We start from the raw sequence: 13546 nt of genomic DNA on the forward strand, positions 1-13546 counted from the left end.
GGCACTGGAAAATCATAGAGAGCTGTTCAATGGCTCATCCTAAAGGAAATTGCGACATCTAGTGCCTTTTATAATTAAAAAACAAAATGTTTTTAAAATAGAATCACTTTTTACAAAAAAAAAAACTGCATTTTTATGTACAAACTCGATGAATGATGATCATAATCGTAGGTTGTAACCATATATGACGTAATAAGTCAATGCAATATTTATACACGTTTATCTTTCGAGAATATTTATACACGTTAATTTTATTTTATCCGGGTTGCAGCGGTAGCTAGCAACCTAGTAAGAGACGATCACGTCCAATGTTAAGAAATATAAAAACCCATAGTTCCTAAAAAAGGAGTCAGATCAAAACAAAAAGTACACAATTAGAACCGCCTTGTCCGAAACCCCTGTATAGGAAACTTTCTGTCCCTTGGCGTGAACAGCAAGGGAAATATATTGGCTTGAAAATCAAGAAAAGTGGCAGCTACTACAACATTCTTCCTAAACGGGATATTTTTTTCTTTTTTTCTTTTTTTCTTTGTTTCCAGAGATAGCTTGGCACTTGAACATCGTAGAGGGTTGTTCAATAGCTCATTTTAAAGGAAATTAATTGGGTTATAAACCTTTTGTAACTAAAATAAATTATTTCTAAAAGAGAATAAATTTTTCCACCAAAAACTGCATTTTCGATGTCTTTTCACACTGCAGTCTTTCAAACATAATCGTATACCAGTGGTAAGATTTGAACCCACGCCTCCGAAGAGACTGGTGGCTAACACCAGTGCCTTGGACCACTCGGCCAGGTTGCCTCTCATAAATAACTATATATGTGAATCTGGGTTGCAGCAGTAGCTAGTTATAATAAAGAACGACCTCTTGCCTATACTAAATTTTATACACTACTTAATTATAGTTATAATAAAGAACGACCTCTTGCATATACTAAATTGTATACGCCACTTATTTATAGTATAGGTTAGTAATTCAACAGATAGACTGGTACTGGAACATCGTAGAGAATTGTTCAATGGCTCATTTTAAAGGAAATGCATAGGGTTAAAAGCTCTTCTAATTAAAACAAATCGTTTTTAGTACCCTGAGAAATTTTAATTATGTTCCTTAAGAAATCATCATATGTTAAAATTTCCCATACAAAATTTGAACTCAAGCCAACTGGGTGAGAGCTATCCCAACCTCTAGACCATATAGAACTTATTAAAATGTCCGATAAATGACGTTTATATTAAAGAACAAATTATAAACCTAGTTAGCTGTCTGATTATTTGAGGATCGTCTCTTACTATTCCAAAGAAGAAAAAGCCGTAGGCTTTTTCTTGTTTGTAATTTATAATCTGGATTCAAGCGGTAGTTATAGTAAAGAGCAGACTCAAGCCCTAAGAAACTGAACCCTGTGGTTAATTCATATTATCTTCCCTATTTTAGCTAGAATGTTATTATAAAGAACAAACTTTAGCCTATACTAACTGAAATGTTTATGATAAATATTATCCGGGTTGCAGCGGTAGCTAGCAACCTAGTAAGAAACGATCACGTCGAATGTTAAGAAATATAAAAACCCATAACTCCTAAAAAGGGAGTCAGATCAAAACAAAAAGTACACCATTAGAACTGCCTTGTTTGAAACCCCTATATAGGAAACTTTCTGTCCTTTGGCTTGAACAGCAAGGAAAATATGTTTAGAGTAAAGAACAAACTTCCAGCCCATAGTAACTAAAATAAGATTATAATTGATTTTTAAGATTGATCAATGATCCGGGTTGCAGCGGTAGCTAGGAACCTAGTAAGAGACGATCACTTCCAATGTAAAGAAATGTAAAAACCCAAAACTCCTAAAAAAAAGTCAGATCAAACAAAAAGTGCAACATTAGAACCACCTTGTCCGAAACCCTTGTATAGGAAACTTTCTGTCATTTGGCTTGAACAGCAAGGGAAATATATTCGCTTGAAAATCAAGAAAAGTGGCGGCTACTACAACATTCTGCCTAAACGACATATTTTTTTCTTTCTTCTTTCTTTTTCTTTTCCACAGATACCTTGGCACTGGAACATCGTAGAGAGTTGTTCAATGGCTCATTTTAAAAGAAATTAATTGTCTTAAAAATCTTTTGTAACTAAAATAAATTATTTATAAAAGAGAATAAATTTTTTTTACAGTAAGGACCGAAGTCTATCTCATAGTAACTAATGCAACGGGAAAAAGAAAATTACTACTTAAGAACGACAAAGATGTAAATGGTCTCATTCGTTAATTACATAATGGTTAGATCAAAGCAAGCTGCACGCAAGTTAAAAAAACAGTACTACACAGACAACAGAGATAGTATCTTAAAAAGATAAAAGCAAAGGTATTCAACCGACCAGGCGTATCGAGAAGGAAAAATTGAGAGAGAAAAACAAAACAGCAAGATGTGTTATCACAATGATGAAGATTATAGACATGCAAAAATTGAGACAGCCAAACAAAAGTTCAAGGAGAGTTATCACAATGATGAAGATTACCGCATCAAATATAAGAAAAACCAAAAGCAAAGGTATTCAACCGTCCAGGTGTATCGAGAAGTAAAAATTGAGACAGCCAAACAAAAGATCAAGGAGCGTTATCACAATGATGAAGATTACCGAAAAATATATAAGAAAAAAGTTGCTTCCAGAATATACAGTAAAGAACGAACTCTTGCGTATACTAACTTGCATAGGCAACCAGGTTGCATTGCAGGCGTATCGAGAAGTAATAATGGATAGTGACAAACAGCGTTATTATAATGATGTAGTTTATACATTATTAGACGATCATTAGAGTATCGAAACACTGCATGCTTTGGACTTAGTTAGCTACTTGATTGTTTGAGGTTATAATAAAGAACGACCTCTTGCGTATACTAAATTTTATACGCCACTTAATTATAGTATAGGTTAGTAATTACAAAGATAGCTTGGCACTGGAACATCGTAGAGAGTTGTTCAATGGCTCATTTTAAAGGAAATTAATGAGGTTGAAAATTTTTTGTAACTAAAACAAAATATCTTTGAAATACAATAGTTTTTTTTTACAAAAATGGGAAATATATTGGCTTGTATAATAAGGAACGACCTCTTGCCTATACTAAATTTTATACGCCACTTAATTATAGTATAGGTTAGTAATTGAACAGATAGCTTGGCACTAGAACATCGTAGAGAGTTGTTCAATGTTACAATAAAAGTTACATTAAAAGTTACGTTTGTCAATTATTATTATTTACAGTAAAGAACGACATGCCCATTTTTACTGAAATAATGTATTGAAAATATAACTTCAAACAAACATCTTTTGAAAGTTGCTTCTATGAGGTATCCAGGTTGCAGCGGTAGCTAGTTACATAAAGGATCGACAGTACTACACAGATAACAGAGATAATATCTTGAAAAGAGAAAAGCAAAGGTATTCAACCGACCAGGCGTATCGAGAAGTAAAAATTGAGAGAGCAAAACAAAACAGCAAGATGTGTTATCACAATGATGAAGATTATAGACATGCGAAATTGAGACAGCCAAACAAAAGATCAAGGAGCGTTATCACAATGATGAAGATTACCGAATCAAATATAAGAAAAAGGAAAAGCAAAGGTATTCAACCGCCCAGGTGTATCGAGAAGTAAAAATTGAGACAGCCAAACAAAGGATCAAGGAGCGTTATCAAAATGATAAACTTTATAGAGAAGCAACAATTGAGCAGGCTAGACAAAAGATCAAGGAGCGTTATCACAATGATAAACTTTATAGAGAAGCAACAATTGAGCAGGCTAGACAAAAGATCAAGGAGCGTTATCACAATGATGAGGATTACCGAAAAACATATAAGAAAAAAGTTGTTACAATAAAGAACGAATTGCAGTGGTAACTAGCAACCTAATAAGAGACGATCACGTCTAATGTTAAGAAATATAATCCGGGTTGCAGCGGTAGCTAGCAACCTAGTAAGAGACGATCACGTCCAATGTTAAGAAATATAAAAACCCATAGTTCCTAACAAAGGAGTCAGATCAAAACAAAAAGTACACCATTAGAACCGCCTTGTCCGAAACCCCTGTATAGGAAACTTTCTGTCCCTTGGCTTGAACAGCAAGGGAAATATATTGGGTTGAAAATCAAGAAAATTGACTTTAACCACGTTATTCTCCCCAAACGGGATATTTTTTTCTTTTTTTCTTTTTTTTTCTTTTCCACAGATATTACAGTAAAGAACGATCTCTCTGCCATAGTAACTGATATGTTACATTTTTACATTAAAAGACGATCATTAGAGTATCGAACCACTGCATGCTTTGGATTTAGTTAGCTACTTGATTGTTTGAGGTTCGTCTCTTACTATTTCAAAGAAGAAAAAGCCGTAGGCTTTTTCCTGTTTGTTACATTGAAGTTACATTAAGGAACGAACTGTAGCCCATAGTAACTGAAGTAATAAAATTACTTTAAAAGACAAACATTGGAATAACAAATTTCATTAAGGAAAGAACTGTAGCCCCTAGTAACTGAAATATTAAATAATAGTGTGTAGCCTTAGCTTTAATGGTAGTATTATCATCGGTAAACTTTTCTAGGGTATTATGCCATATTTGGCTTATTATTTCAAAGTTACTATATAAATATCTTGCAAAGCAATAATTTTACTTTTTATTACATAAAGGATCGATATAGTTCATCATAGAGTGTGTTAGTCAAGAGGATCTCATGTAGTAGTCACTAATACAAGTTTCTTATAATAAAGAACGAACTCTTGCCTATACTAACTTGTATAAGCAACTTAACTATATAACACAATATGAACAAGGAAATATGTATTTAAGATATACGCGACAGTGAGAATTACTAGCAATTTCGAGAAAGCGAGTATCGCGAGAACGTGTAAAAATGGAGTTAAAAGCATAAATTTGCGCTGTTAGAAGAGAAGCGACAGCAAAAATCAGACCGAGTCAAAATGAAAGTGAAGAACAAAAGAAATAGTACAATATAAGAACAACGCCACCGCAATCTTCGACGCTAACAAAAGATATTGCCTAAGAAACGATCTATATAGGTCAGGAGTTTCATAAAATTCGTTAAGAACCTTAATTTTGGAAAAAAAATATTCATGTGAGTGACGTCATATTTATGAATACATTAAAAAGCAACGTCATATTTGCCTCAGTAGGGGTTTTTTGTTTCTATGATGCAGGCAAAATCGCACATGAACCATATATACATTAAAAATAATAAAAAAAAAATAGTAACATAAAAAATTAAGACACGGGAATTTATAATACAATTTCCCTTGCGGCGTGAGGGACTGAACCTGAAATACCAAGATCAGTAGGAACGGTTAACTCCACTACACTACCACAAGGGTAACTAATCGTATTATTTTAAAAGTTTATGTTAATTGGGATAATCATAAGTTCCTGTTGGCTTAAAGCTTCACTTAGGTCATGGATAGTAAATAATACGACAATGCTGTCAAAATTGTTTAGGTGGAACTCCTTTTTTGAATAGTTTGATTTTTAAGGAGTTGTTAATGAAATTGTAATTGTAATTAACTTGTTATTGGAGAAAAGAGGCAAGACACCTTCACAGATATTAAACTTAAAGAACCCCAATAAAAAGGTAACTTCATAAGTTACCTTTGGTATAAAATTTTCAATATCTAAAGGGGGGGGGGTTGAAATTTGTCGTTTTTTTACTTTTTCATTGAAAATACCAAAAAACATTTTCAATTGAAATACCGCAATTTTTTTTTTTAAATCTAAGGGGACACAGTATCCTGGCCGCCCCCCCCCCCCCAATTAAAACCACCGAAATGAACTCTTCAAATCATCTGACTTTACAGTCACGCTTCTATATATGGATTTTTTAACAAGGGATTACAACAATTCAAAAACCTCAAAAAACAAAGCGTTTTTGAACGCAGGAAGTTGTATAATATTAGTAGTAAGGCTCAAAAAGTTATAATTTTCAATGTTTACAAATGAATGATTCTCTATTTTGACGGGGGATTACAATAATTCAGAAACTTTAAAAAGGAAAATCCAACGTCTGAAGCTTAGCACACATCATTGTTAAAAATCGGACCAGCTTTAATAATCAAATATCTTAGAACAGACAACAATATCTGTACATTTTAACAAGGGATTACAGCAATTCAAAAACCTTAAAAAATAAAACCATAAGTTTGAACCTTAGTAGAAATCATTGTTAAAAATTGGACTTGCCTCAATAATCAAATATATTTGAAAAGACAGCAAATTGCCTCAAATTGTCTATGGTTAGAAGACAAGCGACAATGAGAATCCATATATAAAAGCCTGCCGCGTAGCGGATGCCGGAGCCCGGCGTTGATTTTGAATTGAAAATCAAGTATTTTGCATTAGGCATCAAGACATGGCTAATCAGAGGCAACGCTATAGCGTTGCCTATAGTAAAGGCCATACGACTCCAATGTTGTTGTTTTTTTCCCCAGAGGCACTTCATATGGAAGGGGTCGTCGTAAAAACTTCAAAGGGGGCTCATTCAATTGGAAATCGAGGGTTCTATTGCCCTTTGTAAGAGTCAAAAGTGATTGGAAGGCAACGAACACACCTCCAATGCCCACCATTTCCCAAAACACATCCAATCAAAATTTGGGATAGCCATTTTGTTCTACGTAGTTGATTTTCAGATATAAACCATGTTTGTGAGAAGAACGCTCCCCCACAGTCCTCATGGTAAAGGTTGTAACTTATGCCCTGGGGGCATTTAAGCTTTTTGGTGACATCGTTGTTGTAGAAATTTGAAAAAAGATTAATTTAATCGAAAATTCCCAAAGCCACTTCACATTTCAATGTTCGAAAGTGATTGGGGGGCAAATAACCCTCCGTACGTGCCAAAGTGTTCCCGAAACCCCTCCAATCAACATTTGAGATAGCCATTTCGTTCAATGTAGTTGAAAGTTCTGGACATTAGGTCTTTGATGATGACAACCCCCCCCTCCCACACAGCCCTCAGAGGAATGGGTATAAGCTATGTCCTGCGGACACATTCGTTTGTTGGAAAAAGCGCTGTTATAAAAATTCCAAAAGGGGCCCCCTCGGTTGGAAGTTTTAAGAGATTGGGATCTTTTTAATAGCGGAAGTTCACTAGGAGGTGAGTGTCAACTCTTCAGTACCCACCGTTTTTCCAAACACACGTAATCAAAATTTTTATATAGCCATTTTATTCAGAGTTGTTAAAAATTCTGAAAATTATACCTTTGAGCATGAAACTCCCCCCAAAGTCTTCAGGGCAAGGGTTACAAGTTATGTCCTGGGGGCATATATGGTTCTTCTGGAAGAAATGCTCGTATAAACTTCAGAGGGCTCATTTGATTGGAAATTGAATGTTCTAGTTCACTTTTTAAGCGTCAAAAGATATTGGAGGGTGACCAGCCCCCCCCCCCCCACGCCCTTTGTTACCAAATAGATCCGATAAAAATTTTGCTATTTTGTCAAAAATAGTTCAAAGATCATATAACAAAAACTCCAGTGTCGACACAACCCCCCAGGGCCCGGGGGCAGGCGTTATAAGTTATGCCCTGGGGGCAAATATGGTTCTTATGGAAGGCATGCCCGTATAAACTTCAAAGAGGGATTTTTTGATTGGAAATTGAAAGTTCTAGTTCACTTTTTAAGAGTCAAAACAGATCGTCAAAACACCTAGCCCCCCTCCACGCCCTTTTTTCTCAAACCCATCTGATAAGAACTTTGAGATAGCCATTTATTTGAAAATAGTTCAAAGACCATATAACGAAAACTCCGGGATCGACACAGTCCCCCAGGGCCCGAAGGCAGGCGTTGTAAGTTTTGCCCTGGGGAAATGTATGGTTCTTATGGAAGGGATGCTAGTAAAAACTTCAGAGAGGGCTAAATTAATTGGAAATTGAAAGTTCTAGTTCAGTTTTTGAGAGTCAAAAGAGATTGGAGGGAAACTAGCCCTCCCCCACGCTTCTTTTTCCCCAAATGCATCCGAAAAAAAATTTTTAGATAGCCATTACGTTAAAAATTGTTCAAAAGTCAGATAACAAAAACTCAGGTGTTGACACAACCCCCCAGGGCCCAGGGGAAGGCGTTGTAAGTTATGCTCTGGGGCATATATGATTCTCATGAAAGGGATAATCGTATAAGCTTCACAGAGGGCTCATTTGATTGAAAATTGAAAGTTCGAGTTCACTTTTTAATAGTCAAAAGAGTTCCGAGGGCAACTAGCCCCCCTCACGCCTTCTTTTTCCAAACTCATCTGATGACAATTTTGAAATAGACATTTTGTTAAAAAAAATAGTTCAAAGGTCGGATAAGAAAAATTCCGGTGTCAATACAATCCCCAGGGCCCTGGGGGAAGGCGTTCTAAGTTATGTCCTAAGGGCATGTATGATTCTAATGAAAGGGATGCTCGTATAAACTTCATAGCTCATTTGATTGGAAATTGAAAGTTCTAGTTCACTTTTTAAGAGCCAAGAGATTTTAAGGGCAACTAGCCCCCCCCCCCTCCCCATGCCCTTTTTCCCCAAACCCATCCGCTACAAATTTTGAGACAGCCAGTTTTTTAAAAATTGTTCAAAAATTAGATAACAAAACTCCAGTGTCAACACAACCCCCCTGGGCCCAGGGGGTAGGCGGTGTAAGTGTTGTCCTAGGGGCGTATATGGTTCTTATGATAGGGATGCTTGTACAGCCTTCAAAGAGGGGTCAGTCGATTGGAAATTGAAAGTTCTAGTTCACTTTTTAAGATTCAAAAGATATCCGAGGGCACCTAGCCCTTCCCCCCCCCCTCCTACACCCTTTTTTCCCCAAGCCTATCCGAATTTTTTTTAAGTAACCATCTCATTAAAAATAAATCAAAGTTCAAATAAGAAAAACTCCTGCGTCGACGCAACCCCCCATGGCCCGGAGGCAGGCGTTGTAAGTAATGCTCTGGGGACATATATCGTTTTTATGGAAGGGATACTTGTATGAACTTTCGAGAGGGTTCTTTTGACAGGAAATTGAACGCTATCGTTAACTTTTTATGAGTAAAAATATATCTGAGGGCAGACAGCCCCCCCCTTCCTCCACACTGCAAAGTCCTCATATTAAAAAATTTTAAGTATGCTTTTTTTTTAAAATATTTTGAAGTGCAGATAACAAAAACTCCGGTGTCGACAAAGCGCTCCCGGGCCCAGGGGTAGGCGTGGTAAGTTGTGCCCTGGAGGCATATGTGGTTGTTGCAGAAGGGATGCTCTTATAGACTTCATAGAGGGCTCATTTGATTGGAAATTGAAAGTTATAATTCAATTTTTAAGAGTAAAATGTGATCGGAGGGTAGCTAGCCTCCCCCCACACTCCATTTATTTTTTTCCCAGACGAACTTATTATAGAAGGGTCGTCGTATAAACTTCAAAGGGGGCGAACTTTTTTCACTTTGATATTGTTAATTTGATACCAGTTTTAATACTTAGGTGAAGATTTGATTTATTATTTTTTTTTTTTTTTTTTTTTTTTTTTTTAGTTTAGTTTAGTTTATTTTGAAATAAGGAACTTTTTAAAAACTTGAAACTTTTTGCAATCAAAAACGAACAAAAATTAATTAGAAAAAAAACTTTTCGAAAAATAAGTTTTTCAAAGATAAGTTAAGGCCATTTTAAACTTACGCTCAGCAGACACAAATACCTGTTAAAATTCAAACTCAAAACGACCAGAATTACTATTAAAGAATAAATGAAAACCAAAACGAACAGAAATTAAAATAAACAATCATAGGAAAAAACATACAACAAGTAATAATATAAATGAATAAATAGATCTTAAAGCGAGTAACGCTTAGATTTAATGTGAAAATCAAGCTTAAAATGAAAAAAAATATTTTGCTATTGATGTATAAATGAAACTTAAAACGAGCAGAAATTAAATTAATAATCAATGCAAACAAACATACAATAGATACTAATGTAAACTAATAAATATATATTAAAACAAGTGAAACTTCAATTGAATATGCAAATGAAGCTTGAAACGAACAAAAATCACTACAAACAAGAGTTTGAGTATCGCGTCCTTCTCTCACTGTAAAAATCTAAAGCCTACTGCGTCATTGGCGATTTACTGAAAACTACATGCGTCTTGAACAGTCCTGGAAAGTATAAACAACATCAAATTCAAATTAAATATTTAATATATAATGATATGAGCTGTTGAAAGATCCTTCAGTTCAAGAATTTATTTCACTCTAATTTTATTTTTATTTTCAATGCTGTAAGAACTGGAAAGGAAAATATTTGTAATATAATTCGTTTTCAGTGAAGCGCCAATGACGCAGTAGGCTTTTGGTTTTAATTTCCAGTTAAGGAAGGGGGCAGTACCCAAACTCTTGTTTGTAGTGGAACTATATTCGTCTTGAACAACTTTAGAAAGAACTAATAAATTAAACTGAATATTTGATGTATAATGGTATTAATTGCTGAAAGCTCGTCAGTTCAAAATTTTACTATAATTTTAATGTTTATTTTCAATATTAAGTACAGAAGAAAATATCTGTAATAAAATTGGTTTTCAGTAAAGCGCCAATGACGCAGTAGGTTTTTATAGAAAGCGTTGTCGTAAAAACTTCAAAAACGGCTCATTCAATTGGAAAATGAGAGGGCTATTGCCCTTTTTAATAGTCGAAAGTAATAGGAGGGAGAATCCCCCCCCCACGCCCATCATTTCCCAAACATTTCCGATCAACATTTTGACATGGCCATATTGTTCAACGCAGTTGAAAGATCTGGAAAGTATGTCTTTGAGGATGACAACCCTCTTATGCCCTTGGGGCATAATAGGTTTTAATAGAAAGTTTTGTCGTAGAAGCTTCAAAAGGGGCTCATTCGATTGGAAATTTAGAGGACTAGTACATTTTTATTAATCGAAACTGATCAGATGGCAAATGCCCCCCCCCCCCCACACACACGCCCATCGTTTCCCCTAACACGTCCAATCAAAATTTTGAGATAGCAATTTTGTTCAGCATATCTGAAAGGTCTGGAAATTATGTCTCTGAGGATAACACATCCCCCTAGCCCTTAGGGCAAGGGTTGTAAGTTTCGCCATGGGGGCATGGGAGGTTTTTTATAGAAAGCCGGTTTATATAAACTTCGGAGGAGGCTCATTGGATTGGTAATCAGACGCTCTAGTGCCTTTTTAAGAGTCAAAGTGATGGGAGGGCAGCTACCCACACACACACAGATACACACACACACACACACACACACACACACGCGTCGTATTGTCCCGAAATCTATCTAATAGAAATTTTGAGATACCCATTCTATTCAAAATAGTCTAAATATGATATAACAAGGCTTTTGGGGTTAAAACAAGCCCCAGGGATTAGGGCCAAGGGCTGTAAGTTATGCCCAGGGGGTACTTAAGGTCTTTATGGAAGGAATGATTGTTTAACTTTAGAAGAGGCTCAGTCTTTTTCCCTGAAAAAGACTGTGTCAATATCAAACGAACAGAAATTATTTAAAAAAAAAAACTTTTTCCACAAAATGAGATTTTCTTTAAAAAAAAATAACGAACTTCGTTAAACCAAAAATGAACAAAAATAGAATAAAATAATCTACCAAGCAATAAATGATACAACTACCACAAATCAGTATCAATAAATAAATGAAACCCAAAATAAACAGAAATTAAAACACATAACAGAGTCAAACTTAAAACGAGCAGAAATTAATGTGAGTAGGGTTGAAAACACCATGCTTTCTAAAAGCCAGAATATAAATTGTGCTATTAGAAAAAAAATTCAAATGAATGTGCACTGTCAGTTTAACATACATATGCTGATATTTATTCCTTAAAATTTTAATTAATTTTTGATAAATTAAAGTTATAAAAGTGAAAATATTTGAAAGAATTTTTTTCAGTAAAGTACAAATTATAATCTAGCTTTTAGAAAGCATAGGGTTTAGAACCCTACTCAGATTAATTTCTGCTCATTTTGAGTTTGACTTATTTTAATTTTTGTTTGTTTTGGACTTAATCTATTTATTGATACTGATTTGTGTTAGATGTATACTTGGTAGATAATTTGATTCTGTTTTTGTTCAGTTTTGGTTTAATGGAGTTCTTTACTTTAAAAAAAAAAAATATTTTGTTGAAAAAGCTTTTTTTAATTAATTTCTGTTCGTTTTATCTTGACATAATCTTTTTCATGGAAGTCTCTTCTAAAGTTAAACAACCATCCCTTCAATAAAAATCTTAAATACCACATGAACATAACTTACAGCCCTCGCCTCTACTCTCCGGGGCTCGTTTCAACCCCAAAAGCCTTGTCATATCATATTTAGACTATTTTGAATAGAATGGCTATCTCAAAAGCTGTAAAGTTACAGTTTTAAATTTTAGACGCCTTCCTTTACGATCCTATCGAGCTAAAAGTCACGCACAAATTCTATATAACTTTTTTCTTTTTTCACAATTTTTTTTTTTTCAAGATTGCCAAAATTGCAAACTCGTAATCGAGAATAAAACAACTTAAGAGGGTTATAATGTTTTACACTGAACTCTGGGATTGCACATGGTGATAACAAAATTATGGCATAGAGTACATGGGTATATGTCAGTTATATTCAAATCTTTCAGAAGCCAATCTGGCCATGTCTACTTTTCACAGTATTAATTAAAAAAACTTTTTCCACAAAATAAGTTTTTCAAAGAAAAGTGAAGAACTCCATTAAACGAGAAATGAGCAAAAATAAAATCAAATAATCTACCAAGCGTGAACCTACCACAAATCAGCATCGATAAATAAATGAAACCCAAAACGAACAGAGATTACAATAATTAACCGAGTCAAACTCAAAACGAGCAGAAATTAACATAAGTTAATATGCCCCCAGGGTAGAACTTACAACCTTTGCCCTTGGGGCTCTGGAGGGTTTGGCATCCTTAAATACATAATTTCCAGAGCTTTCAACTGAGTTGAACACAACGGTAATCTCATAACTTCGATGGAAGGTTTTTGGGGAAATGGTGGGTTGTACAGGGGGATTAATAAATGTTAAATCAATCTTGAATGTTAAAAAGAACCATTTCGACATTCGGCCCAATGAGGCCTTTTCTGTATTTCTACGACAAAATTCTGTATGAACTTTACTTGCCCCCAGGACATAACTAACAACCCTTGCACTGAAGGCTCTGAGGGGGTTATCATCCTGAGAGACAAAATTTCAAGAACCTTCAACTACGTTGAAAAAAATGGATATCTCAAAATTTTGATTGAATGTGTCTGGGAATTTGGTGGACGTGAGAGGGGTGTTAGTCACTTTCCAATCGCTATCGACCATCGAAAAAGACATTAGCCCTTTCAATATTTAAGTGAATGAGCCCTTTTGAAGTTTCTATTCTTTCAATAAAAAACCTTATACGCCCTCAGGGCATAACTTAATACGCTAGCCCTGAGGGCTGTGGGGGGGGGGGTTCATCCTTAACGATCTAATTTCCAAAACTTTCAACTACGTTGAATAAAATGGCTATCTAAAATATTGATTGGA

At 35.0% G+C, this 13546-nt stretch overlaps 1 protein-coding gene across 3 annotated transcripts in view; it reads right to left on the minus strand.

Moving 5' to 3' along the window:
• ATP8A (ATPase phospholipid transporting 8A1) overlaps positions 1 to 13546 on the minus strand; it is a 200294-nt gene that overhangs the window by 145097 nt on the left and 41651 nt on the right. The window lies entirely within an intron of this gene.

Source organism: Artemia sp. Qi Xiang Cuo, chromosome 13, assembly GCF_049724085.1.
Source record: "Artemia sp. Qi Xiang Cuo chromosome 13, ASM4972408v1, whole genome shotgun sequence".
Taxonomy (NCBI): domain Eukaryota; kingdom Metazoa; phylum Arthropoda; class Branchiopoda; order Anostraca; family Artemiidae; genus Artemia; species Artemia sp. Qi Xiang Cuo.